A 27598-nucleotide genomic window follows, 5' to 3' on the forward strand; every position below is an offset into this window, starting at 1 on the left:
CACACAAAATAACTACAAAGAGACACAAGACAACCACAAAGAGATGCAAAATGACCACAAGGAGACACAAAATGACTACAAAGACACACGAGACAACAAAAAGATGCAAAACAACCACAACTAGACACAAAATATCCACAAAGCGACACAAAATAACTACAAAGAGACATGAGACAACAACACAGAGATGCAAAACAACCACAACAAGACACAAAATGACCACAAAGAGACACAAAATGGCTACAAAGAGACCCTAAATGATCACACAGACGCAAAAAGACGACAAAGAGATGCAAGACAACAACAAAGAGATACAAAATGGCTAAACACGCAGCTTTGTTTTGTGTCTTTTGCAGTTGGGATTTTATCAGTATATAAAAGGTTGGGGGCCTTTACCGTGGCTGTGCTCAGGGGTTTCTATGTTTTATAATCTGTCCATGTATGTGTGAATGCATCTGCAGGCATCTGCAAACATTATGTACGGTATATATGGTGTGTGTGTGTATTTTATTTACTGGATTTGATAACTGCTGTCAGTTATAATATAATGTCTTGATATATCTTGTTTGATTTGCTTTACTGTTGCTAGGTGCCCAAGGCAGGTTCCTACATCATGTAATGTGGAACAGAGGTCTTCTCAGCTCTGAGGATCCAACACTCCACCCAGTAATCAGGATTCAGGATCAGGAGTTAATTTCCATTGTAAAAATAACGTAGACGACAGCTGGCTCCATCAGCTGTCTTGTGTCACAACAGTCCTGTAAACTGTGATGTGATTCTCAGATATTAAACTGGTATTTTCTGTCTCAGGCTACAGAATGTTTTATTGTTGGTGCAGGAAGTGAAAGCAGAACTTTCAGTCCTTGTTATATTTCTGACCTCTTCGTACCATCTTGTATGTAATTTGAGGTCTTTTATCTGCTCCACAGTCCCGGCTTCCCCATACAAGGGGATCTCTCTCTCAAGAACACTCACAAAACCTTCACAGATTTTTCAACCTCTCCTCACCTTCTTTTTGGCTGTCATTGTGTCTTTGAAGTTTTTATCTGTGCTAATAAACTGAACATGTTGTAACATTCACACACAAAAAGGAGGCACAGAGACAGTTTTAAGGGTCAAATTACTTCCTGAGAAAATCTACTGTTTGAGTCTGTTCTCGATGTTTCTTTTGTGCTCAGAAGTGTCTTCATTAATTTCAGAATTACAGCGAAAACAAGAATTACATTTCTGCCCCACTTGGGCATAAGATACCTCTTATTCCACTGGATAATAGCAATATTTTTTAAAGTAACACCTCAAAACTTCCTAACAAGATTTGCATGACTTTTCTGAACAGCTGTTGAGTAGTTTACTTGAGTTGTTGGCCTTTGCTCCCTAATGACAGAAGCACAACTTTTCTGTAAATATGTGAATCTGACTTTAATGCTGACTGACAGCTTGTATTGGCTTGGGATATATCAAATAGAATTGGATGGCTTGCATGACTGGAGTATGTGCTCCTTGATACTGCAAGTGGTAAGATGCGACGTCTCAGGAGTTTATCTTATCTGAGTCTCAGGAGGTTACTGACTGACAGCTGTAAATATATCACAACACAACCTTAACCATCTCCCGCATACCTCTGTGGTAGATAGCAGACTTGAAAAAAAAAATATTTGCATCAACAATAAACAAAGAAAGGATCTGTATATTTCACATTTTCAGCAAATCAATAGCAAATGACAGAAGATGATCTACCTTCACTTGATTGTAATGGGTGATGTTCTGCTACAGACACATATAGGGATGGATGCATGAACGTCACACCTCTAGATGAGAATTTAACAACATGTAATTTCACAATGCCGTGGCTGGATTATTCAAGAAAAACATTATTAAGAATAGAACTAAAGCAAGGTGTTCAACTGAATAACAATGCTGAGAGAAGAGGAGCAGTGCACCTCATTGTGTGAGGCAGAAAGGAATTCATCCTGCACATAATACAGAAGACAAAGAGGCAGAGCGTCAGCGGCAGACATTTAACTTAAACTACAGCGTTTATATCTCAAATTGGGGTTTTCACATTTCAGTTAAAAATCGTTCATTACATCGACATGTTTTTTTTTCTTGCAAAATACTGTCTCACTTTATACCTAGCTTGTTCAATGCGACTGAAGGGAATTGCAGTAGCTTCGGGTAGAGGCCTTCAAGGGGCGACCTGTACCCTAACGCCCAAGGCCCGGCCTGGAACCCATACAGGTTCAGCACCACATTTCATGACTGTCAATCAGGGCTGGGTCAGGTCCCATTCTAGACTGATCTGTTTATTACTATGTGTAATATCCTAATAAATCTAAGAAGACTCATGATCAGCGCTGATCATGAAAGAAACACATCAGCACTGTGTGTGTAAATTGCTTGATATTAGGCTGACTTAGGATCAGTTTAAAAGAGCGGCAGTAAGGTGAAAAACGTGGAGCAGCAGCGCCAGAGAGCTGGAGGCCGAATGGAGGAAAGATGGTTTTATTTTTTAACCCTTTAGGGTCAAGGGTATTGGCCGTTTTTGACTACTTTTGATTTTATCTTTAAATTCCACCTTAAAAACTGTTTACCTTGCCTTGTTTGGTGTCATTTCTTTCAGCGCAACCTCACCTGTGTGACTGTGCAGTTATTTTTTCGTTTTGACATACTGTATTGACACATTGGACCTAAAATCACACAAAAAACAACATCAATAGGAAAGGGAGTGTTATGTTTTTTTTTATTTTGCTTGCGAGCACTTTCCTTAGAATAGCCCGTTTTTAACGTTTCTTCCTGCGACAAACGTGCACTAAACGTGACGACAATATTCAAGAAAAAGCATGGTGTAAATTATCTATCATAAGTCTGGCTTTACTTGGCCTATCAACACAATTTAAAAATGGTACATAGTTTGAAGTTCAAACTTTCGACACAAGTTGAAACGGAGACTCAGCGAGGCTGCGTCTTGCTGCTACGTCATCTTAAATGGGTCATGTGATTTGGATGCACCGGCGCGTTCGTTGATCTCCAGAGGGTTAAAAAGCCCTTTTGAGACATTTGATAAGTCGACCCATTCGGTCTAAAGGAATACAAATATTTGAAGGATGGACAAATAATAGACTTCATGACGGCTTCAATAGTAGATTTTTTTTCCCGTCTCTTAGTTCCCATGCAGGTAAATCTAAATGAATCATCCTTTGGTACTCGTGGTTTCAGTAAAATAAAATAAACAATTGAATTGTGGAAAACCTAACTGATCTATTGATGTGTAGCATATCCATATAATATTTGTATGGGAATCTATTATATACAGAGGGATGGGTAAGAACAGTATATTGTGTCTGACATGAAAAACGTTTTAGCAGTAGAACGGCATTTTTAATAGCAATCTTAACACAGGGCTTGTCAGGTCCCGGGTCTCTCTCCTCTCAGACATGCACTGAGTCAGGTCTCTAATATCTTGGGCAAAAATATCAGAGACTTGACCCATATTTTTAAAAACTAGCAGGTCCTATTGCGTCTTGGAGCAGCTTTTCCAGCTGCATTAGGTTTTAAATCTGTCATTTTGTAAGAGTGAAGACCTTAGCCTTGTAGAAAGAACACAAATACCACAGACTTATTTATCAACCAGTTTTTAGGCAGTAATCCTCAAAAGTCCATGAAAAGGCATTTCAAAAATATTGCAAAGAACATGCAAAAAAAACTTGTAAAATAGGAGAAGATGATTATCACTTTGGCAGAAACAGCAGTCATGCAGTGTCACGAATCAGTAAACAAGAAGTCATGCTAGCTGCTCTGTGATGCCATACATGAGCTAAATGCTAACATCAATAGGCTCACAGTGATGATGCTAACGTGCTGAATTTAGCCACGAGTAATATTTGTTAAGGTCAACGTCTTGGTTTAGTGTGGTGGCATGCAAACATTTGCTAATTAGCACTAAACACAAGTATAGCAAAGGCTGAAAGGCGAAAAAGGTGGAGGTAAAATACCGCAAACCAGTGATTGGTCAGAGAGGATCGTCACTGATCGTCTTAGATAGCTAAGCTACCGTAAATAGTAGCCACAATATTTTTTAATCCCTCGATCCAGATGATAAAAAAGATGGTCCTATGTTTGGTAGTTAATGAGAGGATTCAGCAAGTCTCACATTGAAGATGATGTCAACGTAGATTCACATGGCATTGCTATGGCGATCAGCTGAGAATCCCGCCTACATTAAGGGGTGGAAATCTATCCACAGTGGAAAACAAATAGAGAGAAGGACATGGTACCAAAGGTGAGTTTACTCAAGCCGAACCGCGCAGTGAAAATGAGGCATTAGACTGCATGAGTCCAGACTGACTGTGTCTTATTTGCTCATCACATTACATAGGAACATTTAAACAATACAATTAAAGTCGTAATTTTTCTTTTCGACCGAACAGAGGTCTATCATCACCAGACTTTCAAAACTAAAACTTTTCTTTTTGGCCAACCTTCTAATTACCATCCCATTCTTCCTGTTCTAGCTCACTGCATGTCTGTGTACAACAAAATAAATAACGTGTGTGACGAGTGACTTAACATCCAAACTGCCTTGCTGAGCAGCTCGAGGGAGAGCATTGGTCCTTGCCTCCAAACATGTCAAACAGCTGTGTTGTTTCTATGATGGCTGAAAATTAAATCAAACTGTTAATCCAGAAAACCACAGAGGTGACAATGAAGGACCGTTATTCAACGCTGGCCTATAGCTACACATGTCACTCTCGGATAGGTAGCTAATAAGTGCCTTTGGTTTTGGAAGGGATTGGGGCAAAGTCAACAAAGTAAAGCTTATCTGGGAGGGAACAACAGTGAGCGAGAGGAGCTGCAGACTTGCCTTGAACAGATAAAACATCACATCGAGCCATCATTAATTGGCCTCATCTGACAGGCATTATCCCAGGGCCTCTTATCACAGCAGAGGAAATGCTTATCATTCAACAGGAAAGCTTTTTTGCTGTAGCTACCTGCATGGACCGGAGGAGAGGGGGGAAAAAAAATAAACGAGCATGGTGCCATCTTCAACCTTGATGTGTTAATTGCTGCCTTTCATTTCTAAAATGAGCACTTGATGTTAAGAAGTGACTCTCAGCGGGGTCTGCTGGTAGACTGATACTAGCGGAGAACAGTAGCTGCTCCCTTTTATTTTAAATATTTGCTCACTGTGGTGTTTTACAGATGTATAATAAAGCAAAATGGTGAAAAGTGAGAATGCTTGGATTGCAGCACACATTCAATATAGCAGGGCGTTTCGTGGACAGTCTAGGATGCAAGTCAAGGTGCTAATTAAGCTGACTGGGGTTTCTCTGTAAAAAAACACAAAGACTCTCTAAAAACTTTCTGAAATGTAATTTATGAAGACAAGGACAGACTGGAATCCTCTTCTCATGAGAAAAGCATGAACACATTTTGCCGTTGGACAAAGTTAATTATGATCCTGAAGTCGCAAACACGTCAAGTGACTGGCCGTGCGACTGTAACTGCTCGTGCTGGCGCAGACCGGAGTGATGAAATATGATAAAAGGGAGGCAAGTGTGTAATTTGGGGGATCAAACTGTCAGCTGTGTGTATCTTTATAATGGTATGTGTGTGGTGCAGGAGTTGTAAATCAGTTTTGAATACATGTTTATTTAAAACCAGTGGTGATTGAGATGGATATGGATACCTCACTGCATTTTTAATCAGGTTTAAAATGCATCTAGTTGTGTCTTTGTAACACCACTGTGATATGCATGTTCAATAGAGCTATATCAATTAACTTAATCATTTGAAAAGATAAATACCATCAGTGTTTTTAACTTACAGCAATAATTTATTTGCATCATTAATATTTTATGCAAGATATGGAAATTAGGGGAACTTATATCTGCATTTTATCTGCAGCGTCAAGTCAGTAATTCATGAAAGGTCGACGCTGCTAATGTCATTTTTGTTCTGTAGTCAATTCTGCCGTTGTTAAATTGCCAAGAGCTGACAGAGATGTGTCAGCTCCCGTTTATGGATAGGTGGAATAATAAAGTGTACAGATGTTTTCACACCCAACCTGTTTGGTTCAGTTCAAACTAACTGCAGTGTGTTTGGTGAGGCTAATGTGAAAGCTGTCAATCGAACTCTGGTGCAGACTGAACAACAGGACAGAGGGCTTCTGAAAAATTGGGTCTCATCTCGCCTCTCAAGCTAAAGTGGTGCTTTTTTTGTAGCATGAATATGTGATTTTATCATGAATTAAAAAGCCAAGCTGCTATGAATTCATCTGTTGATAGTGAACTCATTTAGGGATGTGTGTCAGCCATGTATATACACCCAGTGTACAGTTGTGCCTAACAAAGTGGCTACTGGGGGATGAATGTGATAGATGTTTGAACTTACGTTATTAGCAACACGCTCTCATTAGAGCTTAGATTCTCGCCAAACTTCCCGCCACTATCCTCGGGCTCGGAGGGGTCGGGCTCCTAATAATAGACCTAGGCTATAGAACCAACGCGGGGGGGACACGGCCTTGACGGTGCCACTGGCCGCGCACATGTGAGTTGTCGACGGTGACAGCGTGTGTGTCGGCTTCGTCAAGTGTACCAAGTGCAGCAAGATGCTGGTATATGACAGTAAAAAGTCGGGGACCTCGACACTTAAGAGGCACGTGACGAAGACTTGCTATGGAAAGAAAGATGAGAGTCAGCCTCCAGTGTTCACGTTCGTATCCTTAAAAAAAAAAAAATGTTGGGTTTAAACCGGGCTCGGGCTCATAATTACAGTTAAAGGGACGGGCCGGGCTCAGACAGAACATGCACGGGCTCGGGTGGGGTGGGCTGGATACTTTGGGCCCGATCTAAGCTCTGGTTCTCATGGTTCTCATTCGCTTAAGCTTGTTTCCCACTGCACAAAAAACTCACAAACACCCACTAACAACTGTTTTTATTTCCTGAGAAAGGTTACAGTCAGCATTCACTCCCAGGACAAATGACTCTGCCGGCTTGTGACGTCGAACATGACACCGGGAAAAAACAAGCAAAAATTAAAGGGGGTGTGTTTGAGCTCTAAGGGTTTTGGTTTTTTTTTTCTTCCCTCTCTCTCTTGTGTGTGTATGTTTAAAGAAATATGTTATATATCATGCACATCTGTATGCCTATTGTTACATCATTTAAATACTGTTTACTGAAATAGTTTTCTGGCCTCTGAGTGTGTTATACAATATTTGGTAACTTTGGTGACATACACAGGGATTTTCCCTGATCAATCAGAGAGTAAAAGGGAGTTTAAAAATAGGTGTGTGATTCTTTGTTGTGTTTTCCCACTTCCCCATTAATAAAACAAATTGTGTAACGTTGCGACCTCACAGTAACTATCCCACCATAATATTACCATAAGACTCCTCTTTTGTGTCCCAATGCTGCCCGTTTGCTTCTATTTATCATATGGGAGATGACTGATGACAAGGCAGGTTGATGTCAGCGAAACTGTCCAGTCATTGAGCTACCTGTCAGTCTGTGTAACCTGGTGTTTACTCCTCTTGGTTTTATTTGTAAAAAGTCTCAACACAAACCAGACCAGTCATTTTTGCAACCATGTAATGGCGTGCGTCTCGGTCAGGTCTCCCTGGTGATGTATCACTTTCATTCCTTGTCGTGGACCAAATGACTCAAACTACAGGTGTGAGAGCACTGCAAGACTAGAATGTATGACAGTATCAGTTATTGTGACATGGGCTAAGTGCAATAACTGATGCGTGTTAGATTCTCTTCCCGATCTACAGGGACATCAGGCCAGTCATTTAGACCTGCAGTGGTATTGGTTTAGTGAAATGTACAGTAAATTCATCACTATAACACAATGAAGCTCTGAAGTCTCAACCTTGATGTGTACTTATAATCTCTCCGACATCCTGAACACTGTGAGATCTTTAGAAGTCAAACTAAATTAACACAAACCTCCCAAGGAATATGTGTGGGAAACCCCTATGAAATGGTGAGATAATTCTTTTTATCTCAGCTCTGCCACTGTTGTGTTTCTAAGAGCTGACAGAGATGTGTCAGCTCCCGTTTAGGTTTCTGAATTCAAAGCAATAACGCTGTGCATCTTTAAAATAAAGAGGCATCTCTGAATTATGAACATGTCGTTACAATGAGTTAGGTGTTGCATTCGTAAAAGCAACATGTTCTAAGAATAGTACAGTCCAATATTGGTTGCTCCAGCAACAGTTAGTGGTGTAACTTTCAGTTGAGAGGATTATTATGTTTAAAGTCAATGGAAGAAAATGAGCGTGGGATCAGGATTTTGCAGTGTCTGAAAAAATCTGCAAAGAGTTTGTCGGTTGTTTGCTTATGATTAGATCCATATCATCGATACAAAGAGAAAACATCGATACATATAAGATGAGATGAGATCAGGGTGTCTACAGATGTAACCAAGTTAAATTTAAGACTTTTTAATATCACCTTATATGAAATTTAAACCTGCAATAGAAATACAAATTATATTCATTCATTTTCTGTAACAGCTTATCCTGTTGGGGGTCACAGGGAGGCTGGAGCCTATCCCAGTTGACACTGGGCGACAGGTGGGGTACACCCTGGACAGGCCGCCAGACTATCATAAGCATAGCATGGTGGTGCAGTGGTTACCATTGTTGCCTCACAGCCAGATAGTTCCTGGTTCAAACCCAGGGTGGGGATTCAGATACCCCTCTGAGGAGAGTTTGCATGTTCTCCCCGTGTCAGCGTGGGTTTTCTCCGGGTACTCCAGCTTCCTCCCACAGTCCAAAGACATGCAGGTTAATTGGTGACTCGAAATTGCCCGTAGGCGTGAACAGTTAAATATTATACATATACACCGATCAGCCAAAACATTAAAACCACTGGCTGGTGAAGTGAGTAACATTGATTATCTTGTTACAGTGCAATGTTCTGCTGGGAAACCTTGGATCCTGGCATTCATGTGGATGCCACTTGACATGCTCCACCCACCCGAACACCGTTGCAGACCAAGTACCCCCCCTCATGGCAACAGCACTGGTCGATGGCAGTGGTCCTCCAGCAGGACAATGCACCATGCCACATCACAAAAACTGCTCAGAAATCACCCGAGGAATCGGACAAAGAGCTCAAGGAATTAACTTGGCCTTCAAATACCCCAGACCCCAATCTGATCAAGCATCTGAGGAATGTGCTGTTACCCCAGAGGTACTCCCGAATTTAATTTAAGACTTTTTAAGGCCTTATATTAAGAAAACTTAATTTAAGAAATTTAAAGATTTTTTCAGGACCTGTAGACACCCTGGAGATGAAAGTTTAAAGGGCTGCAGATACAAAGCATGCAGTATGCAAGGAACATAAATGCAAATGTTGTACAAAGGCTACGTGCTTGCCACTGCGGCCCTTATGCTGCATGTCATCTCCTCTCTCTTCCCCTTTCACTCTGAATCTTTCCTATCAAAGAAAGCCAAAAGACTTCAAGTAAAATAAATTCAATGTAAAGCAAATAAAAACTAAATCTAAACCTAGATGACATAAAGGTGCAAAATGTGAGAACATGCTAACAGTCAGGTTCCAAATATCCAAACTAACTAAGAGTAAAGTTATAAAAATTACAAAACAGCAAAGAGTAAGGTGCAAATGGGTGCAGGTTACTAGTATGAATAAAAAATATAGTATGGCTGAATAGAAATATGTTTGATCATCATCTGTAAGGTACACCTTTATTCTAAAACTCCATGGAGTCTCCGCCAAACAGCGCCAGGCAGATCATGGCAAGCAGCCAAGACAAAGACAATGGGCACAGTTACTCCCTTCTTGGGAATATTTCAGCGGCGTGGAAATATTTTGGATTTCCGAGAAACAACCGGTCAACAGACAAAGCACGTGCCACATGCAAACAATGCCTTTACAAGATAAAATTCTCAGGTAACAGGACAGAGCTGGCCGGGCATGTCACTCCGTTAAAGCCGAGCACACCCAAAACAGAATTTTCAAATCTTAACCGATGTTGAAAATATGAGAGACCCCACATATTGTGACACACAATGATAAACTGAACATTAACAACACGATCCAATGTTGAAAGAACAGAGCGTATTCACTGTGCATCAGTGAACAGTGACACAAACCATCAGGAAATGTTTCTGCTTTCGAGCTCAATGGCTGAAGAAAAGAAATCTTAACTACATAACAAGTTTACCAAAAAACAAAAGCCAGCAGGGGTCGACGAGTGGCAACGATGCAAGACAAACCATACCAACTAGGGCAAAAGACGGCCAACATTGACCAATGGCTGACTGTCTGCTTGGTGTGTCAGGGCAAGAGACACTATTAACATTTACACCTCGCTCACCACGCTGTCATGAGCACGAGCCTCACGTCCACAAGTAATTCACACTTCCGTCTGCATGGTGATACAGTTGGTGGGTGTAGTTCGGTAGACAGAAAATAGCTCCTATATGAAAGTGCTCACAACAAGTGTGGATTATCTTGAGTAACCCGGTCATGATTTCTGGAACGAAACATTGCTGTTGAGTTTTTCAAATGTAATTTTTGGCGCTTTAAGCACCACAAGCAGAGTGACACCTAGTTCCATTACTCTGGAGAGAAGGCAGACATCTCTGCGGCTGATATCTCCAACACTTCAACTCACACCAAAACTATCTAGACTGATAAACGGCACTTTCGGTAGGAGGAAAAATATGTATTTTTGATTCGGGGGTGAACTGTCCCTTTAAATTCTTCATAAAGAGCAACTAAAATCTTGTTTCCCTAACTTTGGCTTTGACTGCTTAACATTTTGTAATGAATATTTAATGTTAAAGAGTTTGTTTTTAACTGAAATGCTGTTATTCCTAGCAGTCACACAACAGTATAAAGTGTTACTGTCATCCACACTCGGTGCAGGGTATCTAAGGGGAGCTTTACTGCACATAAGATACAACATTAAGCTAAGTAAAAGGAATATCCTACAGTGGTTGTAAACAAGATGTTTCTTTAGCCAAACGCCTGCTGACCAGATGCAACATCAAATACAAAGTAACGCCCCCCATAGCTGAATAACAAGTGTTTGAAACCAAAGTGCGGACAGACGAACAGAACGCAAGATGTAAAAACAGGAGTCACAGAAGGTATAATCCCTATACTGTAGGAATGGTGGATTAGCGGATTTCTGGATTCCTCACAGTCTCTGCCATATGCTGCTGCAGCTACACCTTTCCAGTCTCACTCAGCGGAGATGCTTAAATCCTTCAATAAACTAAACTTCATCAAAGGTCCTCAACAAAACCTCGTTCAATTAAGGACCCTTGGTGAGCTGTTATCAGCACAAACATCAAATGAAACTTGTCCCAGAACACGGTAAATTGGGACACTTGTGTTTCCTTAAGTGTTCTCTTTAAAAAACCTTTGTCAATTTAATATTCTGTGACAGCAAACGGAGATATTTCCCACTTAAGCAAGCCTGAGATTTCCAAACCTTTTCATACAACAGGTATTGAGCTGTTATTTTAATGTTGAACACAGCTTATCCTCTACTGCTACAATGAGCACTGCACATCTATCCTCTCATTCAAACTTCTATTGGGTTTTGGCTTGGGGACATAATCCCTTCCCCAGCTCGCTCACTGGCAAAGCCACATAGAATCAACTCATCAATAACACTTTGTTTACTGAATACAGATGACTTTGCTCAAGAATCCCCTTAGCACAGCATGGGATAGAAAGGCATGAATGAGTGTAAGCTCTTGACAATTTCATCGGAGCGTTTTTTAAATACTTGAGCTACCATTTAAGCAATTGCAGCAGACAGAGATTTCGCATTGCAATTGTGTCCAAATGATTTGGGCTGACAAAAAGCCAGGGTGCTTTAGCCCTTTGTCTTGACTTACAGGTATTGCTTCAATTGTAGACTCTTTTTTTTTCTCAGGAAAAAAGGCCCATTGGGTTGGCAGCCACAGCGCCGTTTCCTTCACCCTCTCTATATTCTGCAGCGCCGGGCTGCAGGACCACAGATACATAACAATGAGGAGCTTTAGGTCCATAACTTCATCATGTCACACTGAGCCAGGGTTTCCTCATACTCTCTTTAACACTCACAATACCAGTGGCTAAGCTCACTATAAGGTTCTCAGACTCTGAGGGAGACAGTTATTACAAAGCGAACAAAGAGCTCGCCATTGATTACAAGCTGATAATCTACATTTTAGGGTTATAGAAAACAGTGGCGTTTTTTTGTTTCATTTCCTGTTTTATCTCTCGACTACGCCTGTCACAATAACTACTTTTGTTGGATGATAGAAATAATTGCAATAAACAGTATTATTTTCATTTTGAGAGCATTTATGCCACTGATTTAATGATAAAATAACAGCATAATAATGCAAGTCTACACTCTTTCAAAGAGCAACTAACTTTCAATCTTAAAAAATATTCAGATATTGGAGTTGAATGTGAAAAAATATTCAAAATATATTCTTTTAAAATTAAATAACAACTGTTAATATTTACAAGAAATAATTTATAAAATTGGGGCGGCACGGTGGTGTGGTGGTTAGCACTGTCGCCTCACAGCAAGAGGTGGGCGACATGCCTACCTCATTTGTTAAAATCCCATTCTTGTCCCCCCAACTTTGACTGTTTCAAGTTGTTTATCTTACTCTAAACATTGTTTTCTGACTGTTGAGCTGCCAAACACTCAGAGGAGAGAAGAGAGGGGGTTGATAAAAATGTGGATATACTCATCTCAGTTGCCTTCACTTACCTACCAGTAATGCTTGCATTATAGAACTGGTCAGATATGTACTAAAACGCAGGTGCACAAGACGTCACAATGCAACACCTGCCTACTTCCGGTATAGACAGGAAGTTAAAAGAGAAAATAACAGAGTGGCAGCACACCCTTGTTGCTGAAACTCACGAAGTCAATAAGATGCATTTCATTTGTACAGTAAACAATGTGATTTGATTATTTAGATCCCCACCAGAGAACATCACAGAGAGATTTCCTCCCACAGCAGATGAGGACTTGAGCTCAGGGATTTCTTACAGATCGCTCTGGCAAACATGTTACAGCACAGATGTGTGTGTTTTTTAATGTTGAAACATTCTTGAAAGGCCTTGGTAGAAGAACAGAAAAATACAGGCGATTGTGTAAATCTAAAAATTGGACACATTTGGACTTCCATGATTCATCCATGGATCACTTCTTAAAATAAATCAGATCTTTGTCTGGCTCCTGAAGAAAAACAAAGTGCTGAAATCCTGCTTGGCCAGAAGCATCTGTGCAGCATCAGTGGGGCTGGGTTAAATGTTTTGGCGCCCAGTTGTTTGGACACTTATTTAATCTTTCACTTCTCCACTGCTCACACTGCAGCGCTATGACCCTTGGCGACACCCAAAGAAGATTAATTGAAAAGCAAAGTTAAACTAGTTGTTTTTGGAGGGCTTTATCCTTAATTGACTGATAGCTATTGCTGTTTATGTGCTCCTACTGCTTAAAACTAAATCCAAACCCACTCACTGGTCCATTTAAAAATCCAGCCAGGGTATCTATGTCAGCCCTCTTAATCACTCTGGGGTTGTCTTAATCTTTCCGTCTTAAGCACGTCTTATTTACTTGTTTTCTGCTCCTCACTTTCCTGGCAGAAAGTTATCGCAGCTCAACCTAATGACATCTTGTGCTCCAGTTTCTCATCGAAAGCTGCAGTAATTGTTTAAGAACAGTCCTTCATCCTCAGTGTGTAAACATGCGGCTTGATAGCAAGCATCAAATATATCTGCAGAGCTGTGAACAAAGGGTACAATTGCTCTATCATATGCCAGTTCAATACACCATTATTTTCCATTGCATTGTTAAGGCGTGTGGCCTCGCTCAGGCAACAGAGCAGCATTGAGTCAATGAAATAGATTCATGCTCGCAGTGTTTGCATTCTAAACATGCACTCTGCTACTAAGAGTGTCCCTCTTTACCTCTGCTAAAAATTTACTGCCAATAACTGAGATATAAAAATTAAGGCTGTACAACTGTCATGTGAAAGCAAGTTGAATCAATCTGAAGAATTAAACTGCACTGGTTTTATTTTGCTTTTTATCCTCTTTCAGGTCTACATTTAGTCAAAATCAGGTACAGAAGTCATTAAAAAAACCCTCATAATTTCTCCAAACTAAATATCTGAAAGTAAGTGGTTTTATAGTTAGAAACTATTTTGGAAATAAAATGCAGGGAAATATTTGTTCTGTCTGAGTGTTTTGCATGCAATACCATAAAAAGAACAAAGGTTAATATCAAAGAAATATTCATCTTTTCCAAAAACAAAATGCAAGCCACCAGCAGAAGCAGTGTATTTAACAATATTTTGCATATTTTGTTGAACATATGGGTGTTTGGAACAAACTGTGCATACAGATGGAAAAGTGAAGGAGTGGATTATGTTACAGGAGCTGTTTGTTTCTAGACTTTTTTTATTGTTAAAATCCATTGTTAAAACTGTGAGGAAAATGCAACTGACCCAAAGCCAGTGAGGAAATCTGGACCAGAAACCACGGTAATGTCTCTTTTTTTTCCTTTCAGTTATTTGGATTTTTCAATATTTCTTATTTCTTTCTTAATATTATTAAACGTTTCAGTTATACTTTGTGTACATTTTATTTCCTCAAAGTGCTGTTTAAAGTCTTCTTCACACTACCAGGGATGCTGACTTTTAAGAGGACTTACTGTGCTTTTCCTTATTTTCTGACGTAAATATAATGTTACAATGTCAGATGTTTATATCACAGATACAGTACAGCGTTGCCCCTTGTCGGCCCCCATTGTTTTTTTGTTTTTTTGGCCAATTCAGCATGTTGAATCTGCATCAGTGACGGCAGAGCCCGTCAGTGAATGAAATCACTCTGATTGACAGTTCAGCTCAGCACACAAAAAGAGAAATGGAAGTGAGGAAAGTAAACAAAACAAAGTTAAGAGGGATTGAGATTTAAAAAAACTTGTCACAGAAGGTAAGATCATTTTTATTTAGCCATTGAGCTCTTTAGCAGCAGCGTTTACGCTCTGTTCTTTCAACAATGGATTGTGCTGTTAATGTGCTAACTTGCTAACTGGCTAACTAGCATCAAGACGGTCTTTTGGTTTCCCTTTTTGAATGACGATTACAGACTACCGCCGTCTGCGGGTGTGGAGTGTTATTTTCTCTCACTCAGGCACAGAACGTACGTGCTTGTTGGCCTTCGGCTGTAGTCTTTGTGGTGTGTTCATGTGCAACTGTTTAGCCTACACAAGGCAATGTCAGGCAACGCAGCAGGGGACCTTCATCGCCGCTAGTTCTCTGATGTCAGTTTGGTGTGTCTCGGACACTTAAATGGAGCGTCTCAGACAAAGGGTGAATACAAGTATTCCAGCACAGACAATATGAGGAAAATAAAGTGTTTTCCTTTTTACATTTAACAATGTAAAGATATTCTCGTAGAACCCCAAAATACATGTATGAACCTGCAAACATCAAAGATCGCCTAAGAAAAATAAATCAGCCATGTGTTAAAGTGTTCTAATTGTAAAATGTTAAGTTCCCTCAGGTTGCTTTAACTTCAAAAGTCCTTAAAAAAGAAAGAAAGAAATGTTCCAAAAACTGTTCCCTATGAACAATAAAACATCACAATTATAACAGCCAAATTTCAGGCCTCCAGGAACGAGGGTATTTATACTGAATGCTTGTTTTTGCAAAGATTTAAGAGAGAAACTTCCAAGTCTAACAGGTTCAAGCACAAACAAGTGGGTTTCTTTCCATTTGTGTGCGTCAAATAAAGTGTCTGGCACATACGGTATCACCCCTTGGTGCCTCTGTTTGTGATATCATCTTTGGGATAGACATCGCGAGAAAATAGTTTATTTCAGATGCTATGTAATCTAGCTGCGACCGTTTGGTCATGTCCACCTCGACCATCATAACTCACTGATTCTTATCCACTAGAGTCGGACCGGGCAGAAACTCTACAGTAATGTGTAGTTCGGGGAAAAGGAAACAAAGTGTGGAAAAAATGAAAAAGGGAAACAAGGAGAGAAAGATTACCCCTGAGGCATGACTGCACTGTCAGCCTCATTCATCCAGATCTGCCAAATTTAATGTTAATGAGTTGCACAGCCCCATGATAGAAGATGCCACAACAGAGCCGTCCTGGGTCTTTGTTAAGCAGTGCTCATGAATGTAAAACTCTTCAGATCATTCATTGGCATTGTTATTATTGTTTTGGATATATTTTTTCTGGACTGTCCAATCAGGCCACACGTGGGCCATCACTGTGACAGCATTGTGTTACATTTATAAGAAGCTGTAATCAGTAAAAGCAGCATGTAATAGCAATGCCTCTTACATGTATGAAGATAGAGTTTGTTTCTGAAGCTGATTCACACCTTTGTTTTTTGGTCGTTCTTCAGTTTATTGGAATATTGGCAAGGGAAGATAAAAGCAAACCATTTGGTGTTTCCATCTTTTTCCAAAACGGGAATCCAAAAGCAAAATTTTACTTATATCATAAAAGGTAGGTTGAATATTTATGACACGTGTCCTGACAATAATCTATCGAGTAAAGGAAGGGCTGGCTAATAGAACGCACGCTTTTATAAACACTAACAGGCTCAGTGGACTTTTTTTAGGCTCATTTAAATCACCAGAAATAACCACAATAAATGCCTTTGCATTTCTGACTCATCCACATTCACGGCATCAAATGCAATGTAACTAGTTCACCTCTTAAAGGACATTGTGTATCATCATCAGTTGGAATGGGACCGGCCATATGGTGCTTCATTCATCAGTAGCGTGCCTGTATATTGTCCTACCCTGCATACAGTCCTCACTGTGTCTTTTCATGATTCATCACATGGGGATATTTTCTATTTAAGAACTTTGTAAGTGGATACAGTACAGTGTCATAGTCACGATACAGAGAAGAGCTGTGGAGGGCAACAGAGGGAAAGGTTCTGGGCAGAAAAAAAGAAGTTCTGATATTTATGTTTCATTTTCACTCAACTCGTCTCTACTCGATTCACTTTTCTACCTTTTCTCAATTTTGTTTTCCACCGCAGATAACACCCTGTCAGTGTAGGCGTGATTCTTAGCAGATCCCCATAGCAGCGTTGTGTGAAGCTTGTGTGACATTGTCTCCAACGTGACACTTCATCACTTCACAACAGCGAGGTTCGGGGCACATTCACACTAGGACTAGACTCACAAGTCAGTCTTTAGACGCATTGCGTAACTAAAGACTGATGACTTTCTCCCTGATTTTGTGTTTAGATGGGCGGATACAATTTCAGAATTTAAAAAAACTCCCTACATTGCAGAACCAATAGTAAATCCGCAGGGCGGTCCTTCGGTGGCTCGCTGAACTCTTGTGCTCATAAACATAGTCCGACTAGAAACACGTGTAGCGGTACAAAATGGCTCAGCCACGCTAGCAGAAAACGCCGTCAAAGTTAGTGGATGTTTGTCGCGTTTGCGGCGACACATTCTCGCCAACTAAAAGAAACAAACATAGTCTTTTACAAGGCCATGACTCATCCGTCTGGCCGGACTATAGAGGGAATCGCCTTGTTGTTTACAAATACTTCCAGGTAGAAAACCAGCAGAGTTTAGCTAACATCATATATATATATATATATATATATATTACATTACATTTTTCACGTCACTATATCACCCTTTAGACTAATCTGATGTTTGTAAAGTCTATAAACACAATGACTGAACATGTGCACGTTTTGTAATTAATAACATGGTTATCGTAGATTAGCTGGGCTAACCGTTAGCTGTTAAGTTAGCCGTTAGCGGTGTCTGTAATAACTCAGTAACTCAATAAACGGTCCGGAAAAAAATATTTTTTTCCAGCGGATGTCTTAGTTACAACATGAATGAGCTAGCAAAGCAGTTTTGTGTTGCTATGTGTGGTATTTATTCAGTTTTGGGAAATCACGATGTCTAGAAAGCATCAGTGGCTGCAGCTGACAGGGACAGCTAACAGCAGCAGCAAAGCTAACATCAGGACGTCATCTGTTAAAAGCCTCCCGTTGTCGGATACGACATGAAACTACTCCAGTTAGCTCAATCATGTTGTAACTAAGACATCCGCTGGGAAAAAAAAAATTTCACGGAGAATGCCAAAAAATTTCACACCTTCATTTGGTTCAGTTCACTTTCACACTGCACTTTTTAAAGCAGACCAAAACGGTGGACCCTGGACCACTGACCAGGAAGAAAAAAAGCATGAGGAAGAAGAAAACCCGCCTCATTGATTGGCCAGGACCGAAAACGGAAATCCATTGTGGGTAGTCACAAGCAACTGAGATATATAGTCCTCTGACCATATATCACTAAGTGCCTGCACCTCCTCACTACTCCACGTCTGCCCACAAGACATTTTCCAACTTTTTCTTTTTTTACCTCTGCTTCTCCCAGTTCGCGCCGTTGGCTTTGTTTTTTTTCCTACCCAAAATGCACTGTGCTCTACATCACTTCCTCTCTTTGCTTCACTGGATAGTCCGTTTGCATTTCCCACTGTAAGCGTACCGCACCAGGGTTCACTTGCAAGTGAACCAAGACCCCCAGTTTTCAAGCGGACCAGAGATCCCTGGTTTGGTCCGCACCAGAGTTCAAATGAGCATTCACACCACTCCAAATGATCCAAACCGTGGAAGTGGACCAGGGTTCGTTTAAAGCAGACCAAACAGCGCCAGTGCGAATGCGTCCTTAGTGCAGTGATTCCCAACTGGTGGGTCCTGGTCCAAAAGTGGTCTGTGGGTCCATTCTGAATGGATCCCAAGTGACTTGCGAACTTGTCAAGTTTGTAAAACGCACACTTCTTTTAGGCACAGCGAACCTTCAGCACAGAGCTTTTATTCTGAAGTACAGTTTCCTGCTGCAGAATGACTGAATAATGGACAGCTACTTAACAGAGACAGCAAACTAGCTCGACAACATGGCCAAACGCCAGTATGACACTGAATATATTAAACTGTGTGGACCTTTAACTAAAGACTACGGAGAAATCTGGACCCCGTGGCTGGACGAGTTGGGAACCACTGATTTAGCGGGCTGACTTGAGTGAATTCAAAAATTGTTGTCAGTACTGATTCTAGCTCCGCTATTTAACGATATCAGGTTTGGGCAGGATGTTGCATGTCGCACACAAGTGTGGATTGCAGTGGCGGTTCTCTCTATCACTCTCTCTATCAATTGGTTATCATCAACTACTTTGATAACTGATTAATCATTTCCGTCCTGTTTTTTTTTTTTAGCAAAAATTGTCAAACATTTTTTGGTTCTAGTTTCCTAAATGTAAGAATTTGCTGCTTTTCTTTATCATTTATGATAGTACATAAAGAGTGTTTGGGTTTTGGACTGTTGGTTGGACAAAAGACGCATTCTGAAGATGTCACTTTGGACTCTGTGAAATTGTGGTGTACATTTTTCACAATTTTTTGACATTTTATGCACTGAAAGGTTTATCGATTAATCGTGAAAATGATCTGCAGATTACTCAATAATGAAAATAATCTCTAGCAGAGGCCCTAAACAGGTACCAGGTACTATCCACCTCTTTTGCTACTGGAAAACCAAAAGAGAGAAGTTCCAAGCGAGTTGAGTCAAACCGCTTCCTGCAGTAAAAATGAAGCTTTAGTAGCACCTGCAAATTTTAATATGAAACATGAGGACACTAAAAAAAAGATGCTATAAAAGTTGAGGATTACCTTTCAAAAATATAATTTTTGGACTTCATATGAGCAAATGAGACAATATTTCTGAAGGCATTTTGCAATGTAAGCAAAAACAAACAAACAGATTTGGAGAAGACTCCACAGATTTTTTTTCAGCGCTGAAAGCGGTTTTAACATCAACATGCTGTTGAGATTATCAGGTTGGAAAAGCTGTGAAGAAATTGTAAAGAACACGATGAATCAGGACTTAAATTTATCCTAAAGATGTTTACCTTACACAGAGTGTGCTGGTGTTAGGTTGGAATTAAATGCATGGCTATTGAATGAGAGAGAAGACTACATTTCCTAAAAGAGGCCATAATATAATTTCCCTGATAGTCCAGTAAACACTGCAGGATTTTTCCATTTCGATACAGCCCTTATATTCCAAAATGAGTCAAGGAAAGGCGTTTGGCTCGAGCTTTAGTCAAGCCCAACAAAGAGTTAAGTATTTTAAATTCTACAGTGAAGCTAAACTGTTCTTGAAATTCAGCTGGCAGCCAGCCTCGCTAGTCATCCGTCGATTTGATGTGTGCTTCAAGAATCTGGCCCAAACAGACAAACTGTGAGCCAGGAATCCAAACAAACAGTCTGAGAAACCAAGAGCCATCCCTGGCAAGTTAAGTTTATACCATCAATGTGGCCCAAGTATGTACGGTGGTCTCCATCAGTCCACTGCAGTGCTGCTGTGACGCTGTGATGTTGACCTCTGTGTGTTGTGTGTTTTACTATCTGACCTTAAAATGTGTTTGAGTCACAGAGTCACTACTGTCTGTAACACACTGCATTTAAATCACAACTTAAGGAAGGAAAACGATCAGGTTTTTCTATGAGCAGTCAGGGTGCGCATGCTGTATACTGTATGTATGTACAGACATCACTGTGGTGTTTAAGGTTAGTAAGGTTGTGGATAAAATGCATTTAGCTTCATTTTATAATCGCTCACATTTCTCTTTGCTTCTGCTTAAATGTCTCTTTAGGTTTCTGGAGTAACTAAAGGAACAAATAACTGACTGAATATTTGAACCTGACTTAATAAACAGCTTTTTTATCTCCTATTAAATCTAAAACTCTCTTTCAACAACCTCTGAAATGTCCAGAACAGAAAAGGTGAGCTAAAAATTATATTAATATAATCCAAAAAATGTCAGTTGGACATATTATAATAAACATACACTAATTTAATTCTGAATAACTCTAAGGAAATCATAATGTTCAAGAAATTATTAAAACATAGATGAGAAAAATCGATTAGGCTCGTCTTAGTTCAGTGAAAGAGAGAAACTTGATTTCAGAGGGTGCACAGTTTAATTTTTTTAGTGTAAAAAGGGAAATACATATGAGAACATTTCCTTTTTTGTCATTTTGTGAGTTTATTTGATTATTTATTAGACTAGAAAAGCAAAGAGAGCAAACACCAGTTGAAGAGCTAATGGTGGCTAATTGGAAAATTGTAACTTTTCACCTGGCCCTACAATAAATTGTTGGCCTGAATGTACGGACAGGCGCTGGCTTGCATGGCGTTTTACTGCCAACAGTTTCATTTTGCAGGTGAGCTGAAACGACAAATGTCAATGTAGCTGGTAAAATCTAAAAATACGAAATCTGCTGACGGCGCTGTGTCTGCCCTTTATTTCAGGAGGATGTCACAATGTCGGGACATCAGAGTTCATCGTCACAATAAGGCACAATGGCTGAAGCCTTGTTACTCAGTTTATTGTTAATATTGGTACAGACAACTTCCTGAGATACAGACTTAAAATATATTCGAATAGAACGGCAAAGTGGTCTCACACAGCCACTGAAAAGGAGCTGAAGCACGATCACAAAACAACCCTGTGCTCTAATAAACAGAGTTTTGGACACCAATCAGATCATAAAACACGCTCACACTGGGCAAGTGTCTTTTATGGTTTGTGGTGATGTTGGTGAAGAGGGTTGTGTCTAATAATACATAACAAGGCCACAGTTTTGCCAGTTTTTCGCCTGTAACAAAAAAAAAAAAAAAAAAAAAAAAAAAAAAGCAGCAGCTCTTTTGTCTGCCCTATANTAACAAGGCCACAGTTTTGCCAGTTTTTCGCCTGTAACAAAAAAAAAAAAAAAAAAAAGCAGCAGCTCTTTTGTCTGCCCTATATCTCAGGGCACAAGTAAGCTTATTATTACTAGAAGAATAAAAGTGTGTTAATGAAAGCCATAGCGGGGAGAGGAAGCTTCCTGGACCACCTGTTCAACATTTTCATATTCAGTGAAGAAGAGCTCAGGTTCCCATATGAGCACCTTGCCATCTGTTTCAAAAATATATCAAATTTTGGTATTCAACTACTGTGCACGCTTTGCTAAACACGGACACCTCAGAGCTCGCTAATTTCGATGTCTGCATGTACAGTTTGTGCAATATACAGTATTTCCTGCATATTTCCTTTCCCTCTATGTTTGAAGCCACTTAAAAGTGAGGATGCAGACACATGATGGTGATGATGAGTGCAGTTAATCTAAAGACATACATTAAAGTGACAGGACTAAAAAACAAAACTGAAGTCTATACGTGTCTGTGAATATTAAAGACTCACAAGCATGACTAAAACACTGATGAAACTGTATCTTAAATCAATTACAGCGAGGGCCATTAGTGTTATCAGGACATGCAAACACGATTTTGATCTGGCAGTTAAGGGAGTTCTCAGCAGCTTATCAGAAATAATGCCAACAAAGAGCCGGCTAATCAGGAGGAAAAGACTAAGGATTGCTGTAGGCTTAACTCATGCACCAAACGCAGACTTAATATGCAGCAATAAGGTCTACAAGCTTTACTTCTTTAGTAACAGGTATTTCCATTTTTATTTGCAAACCTAACGATGTGAGTAGTCTCCCAGATTTGAGTTGCTGCTGACAGCACGTTATCTTAACACGGTCCAGGAGGTGACTGACGACTGTTCATATCAATTCAGAGTGACTATTTGAATCAAATACCAGGTGAATATGTACAGTAGTGTATGTAAAATTTAAGCTGTGCACGTAACACTCAGCTCTAAATGCACTTGGTACCGAAAAAATGTGCATGTTGCTCCCAACTCTCACGCATTGACCGTGAAACACACAATTGACACTTTTCACACACACTAATGCCACATGTCTATTTTCTCACGCAGTGAAAAACAAATCTAGGAATCGTAATATCACACTGTAAAACGAGGACACTGACACTGATCGACAGACAAGACAGAGCAGCACCGCGTACAACACCGCAGTCGGCCCAGCTGCTGCTTGGATTTTGATGCACTTCTATTAGGGATGTTACGGTACCTGTACTTGGAGCAGCCAATAAGGATGAAGAAAGACTTTATTACACATATATCCAATAATTTATTATACATATTTTAGTCTTATTAAACATGTGATGCCACCAAGAGGTCCTAATATGGAAAATAAAAGACCGTCAACTCAAATTATACTGTAACTAGGGCTGTCAAAGTTGACGCGTTAATAGCAAGTTAACGCAAATTCCTTATAACGCCACTTATTTGAGGCCCGATTCACGCATGTACCTTCTATGATTCTGACCCTCGGCCCATCCCTTTGGTAAGTGAGGAAGCGATGCAGCAGTAATATTATGGATGGAAGGCAGAGACAAACCTCTGTGAGCAGAAATGAGATGAAGCAAGGCGTCCTTTGAATGGCAAGTTCAGTTTCAAAGCCCTGCCACATGGCTCTCTCAACAAGACCAAAGTTATTTGCATTTACTGTCAATGTAAACTGAGTTCACCTTTACAAGTGTAAAGTTGGACACTACATTGTGTGAAAGCATATTTGTCCACTCCCATGTTGATAAGAGTTTAAAAAACTTCAAAAAAAATAATTTAGTACAGATAAAAAAAAATGTGCAATTAATCTGTGATCAATTGCAATTAAATATAAATATATTAATATTATTAAATATATGAATATTTTCTCTTGACAGCCCTATTTGTAACACAATGTAATATTTTTTTTACCCTCAGAGGTTTGCTGAAATTTCGGTGCCATGTAAGGACCAGATGGTGCAGTTAAAAAAAATGGTGAATGTAATTTTAAAAGTTAGATGTACCAGTTCATGGACTCAGAAAAAGAATATTTAAAGGCCTGCAAATGTTGACTAATACGAAGATCAAGATCTTTCCTTTCAGTAGGAAGTCATGTTTTTTACATCAAAGCTGAATTTATACTTGCTCGGGTTTTCCTGAAGCCCAAAGCAAAATATCCGAGCTCACTAAATTTCCATAATTGTTTTACAGCCAGCCTCTGTGGACCACAATGCGTCACATGACCTGTATTTTCAACTCTGGCCGCTACGCCAAATCACCACGGGGAGCCTGATGATGTACCGCACAGTCTTGACGCCATGACAGTCAATGAGTTAAAACATCCACAAAGTAATCAATCAATTCCTGTGCCGGAGGGAACTTCAGTGGGACCATGGGAACACTTAGCTGTAGAAATGTGACTGACGTCTATCTGAGGACTAAACATCAAAGCGGACAAAGCTTTATTTGATCGAGAGAGGTGCAGTTTGTATCCCACATTTACTGTCTGAAACACGTGGCTTGTTTTTCCTCATAACCAGGGCTAATTAAATAAATTATGAATGTATCACGGGAGCACTTAGTGTACATCACCACGACAACCTCCAGCCCTTAAGCCAACTTTCTATGACGCAAATGCACTGACGAGGCAGGGGAATTTAAACCGTCAATAACTAATATGGATGCAAAATGTTTGATGGATTGGACAGCTACATGTTGAATTTCCCTTTTGTTACATGTATAGAATAAAAAACTTATATAATTATATGAATTAGGAGGTGAAATACAAATACATTGTCTGTGAATAAAGGTTTTCGTATTTAAATATCATAACTATAGTTAGACAGTTTTGTATAATGTACTTGTAGTATAACTCGTGCGCTTCCACAGCACATATGTGCATTTTAAATTCAGGGCAAATTTCCTGTTCAGTACATCAAAATGTTTGAGCCGGACAATAATATCTCGAGCCGTGTTGAAATGGTTTTTAAAAAAATGTGTTTGAATCAGAACAATATTTACATTCATGATAAGAAAACTGTGGGACAAAATTATTCGGCTCTGGCTAAATGTCTGCGAGTCAAAGCAATATATTTAAGTTGCACTTCATGGCTTATTTTCCAATTTGTCAATCTAAAAGGGATAAAAACATAAATATTAACATCCCTGCAATGTTAAAAAAATATATGTATTTTTTTTAGCATTTTGTTTCTCAAGAAAGCTGAAGAAAAATGTAGGAGAGGTGGAGTGGTTAAAATCTTTGGCGATACAAAATGATTTACAAAAATGCATTTCCTGCAGACAATGCGTGTGAACTGCACTGCTGAAAAACTCGGAAACTGTATTTAAAAACTGGCAGGGTTGGAAGCTGAACCTGAAGAAGCTAAGAGCTGAAAAGCTGAAAGCTAAACTGGAATACTGTCAAAGGTGGACTTTGAAATTCACTAAAAGGCTGAAAGAAGAAGAAGTGGTTTGTACTTTATAAAGCATAAAATAACAAACAGTTCAATACAAGCATAAATGTCTAAATTGTGAAAATTTAACTTTCTGAATTTTGAATGGCTTCTATAGCTGAAAGTATGCAGAAGGAGTCGCTGATCAATGAACGCACAGAAGTATAATGACTTTGTGACCTGTTAAAAGCATAAATGACGTCTGTAGATCAAAGTACGGAGAGTCAGAATAAAGAACTGGATCAGTATTCACACATTTAGTTACTTAACCAAATGTGAAAGATGTGCATGAGAGATGGCCCAAAAAAAAAGATGTATGTGACTGTACGTGTGAAGACATTTCTTAACTCGTTACCGCTTCATCTGCAGCGCTTCTTTTGTTCAGTAAAATACGCATTAATGTCATCTACAGGGAAACAATGTAAAGTAAATAGCATGAGTGCTCATTGTCTGTGAATATATTGTACTGTTGTGGAAAGGAGGGAGAAATTAGGTCGAGTACTCACCCAAATTTTAACACTAAGCGATGGTGGGGACGACAGGATCAGACACCTGAAAAGAAACACGACATAATTATACGGCTGTGAAATGTAAAATGAGTTTCACAAAGAAAGAAACATTTAGGGCAGAATGGATCCACATCGGTTCATTTAAACTGTCCGATGTTCGGTTGCAGACGCTGCTCATCTCTGTGCCTTTTATTCAACTGTTTACTTTAAGAAAGTTAGCATTAAAGTGCAGCTCTAACTCCTAAAGTGAAAGCCTAACTTTTGACTGCAGGGGATACATTCAAAAATGATAATTGTGAGTGAAATTTCTATTTCTGGTGTTGTGAATGTCCTACATTCTGTTTAGATACAGGTAAGGGTGGGGGTGGAATGATTTTTGTCTCCAGGGCCCAAAGATGTGTATTCCTCTTGCTGAGGAATTCTTTTGTTCTGATAAATTGACATTGTCAGTTTCCCACATTGCCACAGTGTGGCATATACTATAGGGAGCAGTGGTGGGAACACAGATGCTACATACGACTGGCGTCAGTCAATGTGACAGTTCTTGTTTTTTCTTTTCTTTTGAGGGAGGGGGGTCTATTTTTCTAAATCTGAACTTCCAAGTCGAGGAAGCAGGAAGGAATAGGAATTAATACACCTACACTCCCCTTCTCCCTTTAGAATGGCAAAAATCTCTTTGTACCCACATCATAATTACTGGTGGGCGCTAGTTTGGGATTGTTATCCATGCCTCCTTCACACTTTTTTTTTTTCTTTTTGCAAGCGCAATGTTTTGAGAACATGCAACTGACAACTAAGTCTTTTCTCAACTTCACTTCAGTTTCTTTACGCCGTGCTAATGTTAAGGAACAAGTATTGCTTGAAGTGGCGTTCCTTGTTGTAGCATATGCTCCCTATTTTCAGAGGCGCTGTATTTTCCACAAGCACAGCGAGTAGCCGGGCGCGGAGGAAAAGTAACCAGCAGCCGGGGTGCTGGGGACATGTCCCTCCAGGGAGATGATGCTGATGAACGAGCTCTATTTTGGTGTCGTTTCAAGCAGTCTGACACTCTGATTCTAGTCAATCTGCAGTCTCAATTACTGAGTCATTTTAATGTGTTTACCTCTCAAACTGATTTACTTCCCACTTTTAATTAGCAGTTTTAGCGTTGAGCACCGAGCACCACTGTTTACTTTACATTACCACAGACAAAGAATCCTTTTATTACTGTCAGTTAAATGTGGAAATGTGTGCACTTGGTATTAAAACTTTACAAAAAAGGACATAAAAATAACGTGATGAACCTATTTTTTGTGCAACAATGTGAACAATTAATTATGTAAGTACATCAGAAACTCAGCTCTTAGGTGTGTCATAGGTTGTAAATGCTATTGTTTAATAAATGTATTATTTTAATCTGGATAACACGATAGTAAACATATTTTAAATACTGCTTAGTGACTGGGTTTTTGTTCTCAAGCTTCAGAGAGCTCATCAGGGCATCCTATTTCACATATCTCCATTATGCCTCATGAATTGCACTTGTATTTTTTTGTGAATAAATTGAACTGATCTGAAACAACTGACAAATGGAGAATTAATATCCCACAATTTTGATGATTGATTAACCAAATATTTCAGTTTTTAGCTTTTACGATGTGACGATCTGCTGCTTATCCCCATTTTCTCACCATTAATTGAATATCTTTGGTTAAATAAATCAAGACATTTGACTTTTTGTTTTACATTGGCCTGAATAATCAATCAATAAAATTAAGTACAAATTCAATACATGAATCAGCAATAAAAGGTAATTGTTAGCTCTAGCCCTGAAATAACTAAAAGGCATTAAAATAGA

The 27598-nt window shown here is 39.5% G+C and overlaps 1 protein-coding gene across 5 annotated transcripts in view; it reads right to left on the bottom strand.

Annotated features, from left to right (window-relative positions):
* The window catches only part of lpp (LIM domain containing preferred translocation partner in lipoma), a 242475-nt gene that overhangs the window by 180337 nt on the left and 34540 nt on the right, over positions 1-27598 (bottom strand). For all 5 annotated transcript variants that reach the window (XM_050054771.1, XM_050054769.1, XM_050054773.1 and 2 more), the window contains one exon: positions 25759-25804. The gene's annotated coding sequence lies outside the window, so the exon portion shown is untranslated. The remainder of the gene's footprint in view (positions 1-25758; positions 25805-27598) is intronic.

The sequence above is a fragment of the Epinephelus moara genome, chromosome 10 (assembly GCF_006386435.1).
Source record: "Epinephelus moara isolate mb chromosome 10, YSFRI_EMoa_1.0, whole genome shotgun sequence".
NCBI lineage: Eukaryota > Metazoa > Chordata > Actinopteri > Perciformes > Serranidae > Epinephelus > Epinephelus moara.